Below are 4209 nucleotides of genomic sequence, written 5' to 3' on the forward strand. Positions count from 1 at the left end.
TGTGATGTCGCTCGGACGTCCGACTGTGGCATTTCTTTTATAAGCCCTTTCTGTGATGTTGCTCAGACGTCCGACTGTGGCATTTCTTTTATAAGCCCTTTCTGTGATGTCGCTCAGACGTCCGACTGTGGTATTTTCTTTTATAAGCCCTTTATGTGGTGTCGCTTAGACGCCCGACTATGGGATGAGTTTTATTTGTTTACCTTTCGAGGCGTCGCTTCAGACACCCGATCGATTTTCAGTTATATGTTTTATTTGTCACATCGTGAAATTTTTATTATTGGAATGAGCATCATTATTTTTTCTCATGACGCACTCATGCATGCATTTGTTATATCTTTTGTCCGAACTGTCTTGCAAGTACTTTCAAAGTACTCACTTGGCTTGTTGATTTGGCCAGATGTTGATGAAGGCGATCTCATGGATGAAGAGTTCAATAGCGAGTCCGACGCCTAGAGGAGTCCCAGTCAGTCCCGTGCGATCCTGCTTTGGTCATTGTATCATATCCGCTTCCGCCACCCCCAAATAAATTCATAGAGCCTCACTTCGACACTCGATGAGCTGCCAGTTAGGAGTCAAGTTATCCACCACCACTTTTTATCTCGAGCAAGTAGCATGTCACCACACCCCTGAGCCATAACCGCCCTTATGTAAGATATTGGCGAGTTTGTAATAAATTGTTGAGCAGCCTCAGCTCAACCCTGTAATATATTTAATGCTACTGGTCCTCTGTTTATCAAGTATTTGTCTACCAGTGAGGATGATTTTTCCTATACTGGGATTAAAAGATCGGTTTTCTCAATAAGCATTTTATTGAAAAACCGGTCGCGATAACACGGCATCCGTATATTTATCATAAAACCGCCCTTAAAAGAGCTATCCTTTAAACAGGAGTAGGATAGCGGAAGCAAGGCTTATCAGGTGTCCGGCCCCCCTCCCTGAGACCACGCCGGATCCCGTGTTGACCAGGATGTGGGAGATTGCGCCTTTTGAAGAAGGCAAAGAGGGGAACAAGGAAGCTACCACCTCCGCGAAGGAGGCTGTCAGGAAGGAAGGAATCGAGAACTCCTCTATCCAGGGAAAGAAGAGGAATGCCTCTGAAAACCTAGAGGCGATCGCCTCAAAGCGGGGGAAGAAATCTTCGCCATGGGTCCGGCGCTGGAGAGTGCTCTGGCCGCATTGTGCCCCCAAGGGGATCAGCTCTCCAATGAGCCGTAAGTAAAGAGGGGGGTTTTAAAATGAGTAATATCCCTGTTTTCTTTCTGAGGAAGATAACCAAAATTTTACCTTGTAGTTCGGATCTCAACCCTTCTCAGCAGAGCTCATCTTCCGGGGATCTCCGTCCAGAGATGATGGAGAGCGAAACGCCTCCCCCAGCTGTACCATCTTGCGAGGCTGGCGACCCCGAAGTGTCGTCTTAGAGGATTTCCCCAAATCTGGACTTTGAAAAAGGTCGTAGGACTAGTCCGGCACCTTTAGGTGCATGGTCGGAGGGGCTGCAGGATCTGCTCGGGCGAGCGTCTATCTTAGAAGAACATCGTGTGTTGATGAACACAGTGATTAGAAGGATTTCATCCGCGGAAAGCGGATTGTACGAGGCCACCAGGAGTTTACTGATAGGTTTTGAGGTACGCGAAAAGATGTACCTTTTGACAGAGCCGCATATATAAAATGCGCCCTGTATAAATAGTAGCCCCTGAGACTCTGTGTTGTCAAAAATGACGACGCACAGAGGATCATAATCCCAGGTATAATATGTCGCCTTTCCTATGTAGGTGGTGAGGCGTTCGGTGGCTAGCCGGACTGATGAATCTGCCGAGCTAAAGCGGCAACTTGACATAGTAGATGCCGACATCGCGCTTGTAAATGAGCGGCTAGACGAGGCACAAGGTATGTAATGTCTCCAAAGACATCTGATAAGAGGAGCTTGATGCTCGTGCCTTATAACATATGTGCTTAATGCAGATGGTGTCGCTGCCATGGAGAACATTCAGGTGGAACTTGCCCGAGCCAAGGAGCAAGCGAGGAAGAGTGATGCGGCTGTCGTTAAAGCGGCTGAAGAGCTAAAAGCCAAACAGGCTGCTCACTGCCAGAGCAAGAAAGAAATGGCCGAGATGGCTGTAAAATTGAAGGATGCTGCCGACCGTTGTAAGCTTCGTGAAGAAGAAGATAGGGTGGCACAGAAGGACCTAGAAAAGGTCACTGTCGAGGCCAAGGACACTCGCTCTGCAATGAGAGCTATGAAGGAGGAGCTACGTCAGGCCGGAGATATCGCGGCTGGAAAGCCCTATATGCTGCGGATGAAGTTCAGGGATCCTAAGTATGCTCCGTTGGACCAGAAGTGGAGTGCGGCGAACACTTATCTGGATTTGGCGGCAAGTGCCGCAGACGCGACCGAACACTTCCGGGGTCTGGATGACCATAAATTGGAAGAACTGTTTTGGTCGTAGTTCCATAATCCAGAGCGCCCACTTTTGGTGTCCGACTGTTTGGCCGCTTGGGCGGAGCTGAACAGGTTGTCCGGACTTGCTATGAGGTACGTCGCGAGTCGTCTGTGGCCGGAAGAGCCAGAGCCGAAGAGTTATTTTAGCTTCGTGCAGCAGTTCCTTGGTTTGGTGCCGCATGTTGATGCAATGAAGAGGTCAGCGTGCATAGAGGGTGCACAGATGGCTCTTTCCCGTGTCAAGACAAACTAGGCGGATATGAAGGCCAGTGTTGTTGCATCCCGGGATTCGGACGAAAGCCGAGTACCTGCCAAGCACTACTTTGAGGAAGTTCTTCAGGGTGCTCGTTTAATAGAGACGCAGTGCTCGAAGGATGTTGTGTTCGAATAACATGTGCTATTGTAAAACAATATTTTGATGGGATGTAAAAGCTTTTTATACTTGTGCTTTCAAGAATTAAAATGCCTCCTGTGCGGCCGTTAATGTATATGTGTATATAACCTGAAAGATGGCAGTCGTTGGCTTCAGCCCCCACGCATATAATGCGAGGGTGTTCACAAAAGGCGCCTTTCCACACTTGATCCAACGTCTTGGTCCTATAAAGGAGGTGATAGCGCAGCGAACTAGGCAACCGGACTATAATGCTTTATCACTTTCACTTAGCCATAGGAGTTTGACAGTGGGGCTACTAAATAGCCCCTAGGGGCACTGCGCTCGCCCGAATTCGGGGCGCGTGTGTACCTGACCGGGAAATGGCCCTTCCTTAATGCGGAGGAATCCTAAAGATTCCGACAAGTCATCGAGTGGTTGACCAGTCTCTCGCTAGATCATGACAGTCAGTTTTCGTCTTTCTCTACTGAGGTGCTCACCTGGCCGAACCGGGGCACAATCGCAGTAGTTCTCCTGGTGCCGCCTTAGCCGATAGAGCGGAATGTAAGGCAGCAAAACACAGGAGCCGGGCAAACCCAACATTTGACCAAAGACATGATTCGGAGCTGATGCATATAAGGCCAAACTCGTGACGCCGAACACTCCCTAAGGTATTCGGTCTTTATGAAGACGGGCCAAGCAAAAGCCCTTGGTAAAAAAGCCCCTTGTGTCCAGGTACGCACAAAATTCTGGTGTGGCCACATGCCAAGACACCAGCCTCCTCCTCGGTTATAGCAAAAACCGGGGGATGTTATCAACAAGAGACAGTAAATAAGGTTTACGCAGGGTCTTAATCTGAAAAGAATCCTTGAAACGGGTCCCTGCTGCACGTCTGCGCCTGTATCTCCGTTGTGCCGTATCCTGGATGGGTGTAGCACGGCGTTCGTCTGCAAAAGAGAGGAACTTAGTGGAAAATCAATCGTGCGAGAAATCTATGTTAAAATAAACAAAGCATAATACAAAAACATGGGTAGGATTGAGCTTTATTGTCGCACGGAGCCCCTTGTACAGGGTTATGCGGCTATGAAGCCTTTGTATGTTTACGCCGGATTCGTCGGGCCATGTCCGGGGTCTTTAACGACCTTTGTACGTGCTCTGAGTAGTAAAGCTGGGTAAGTGTGCGGCTGTCGAGGCAGACGCACCATCCTACGTGCTCGGGGAACACTTGATATTTCCCTTTAATGAGATGATGCCTCGTGGACCGGGAATTTTGAGTGTAAGGGATGCATAATGCGGTATTGCGTTAAAGCGGGCGAAAGCTTCGCGTCCCAGTAGCGCTTGATAGCGACTTATGAATTGGGCGATGTGGAAGGTTAGCATTTCGCTTCGAAAGTTG

Source organism: Triticum aestivum, chromosome 7B (assembly GCF_018294505.1).
Source record: "Triticum aestivum cultivar Chinese Spring chromosome 7B, IWGSC CS RefSeq v2.1, whole genome shotgun sequence".
NCBI classification, from domain to species: Eukaryota; Viridiplantae; Streptophyta; class Magnoliopsida; order Poales; family Poaceae; genus Triticum; species Triticum aestivum.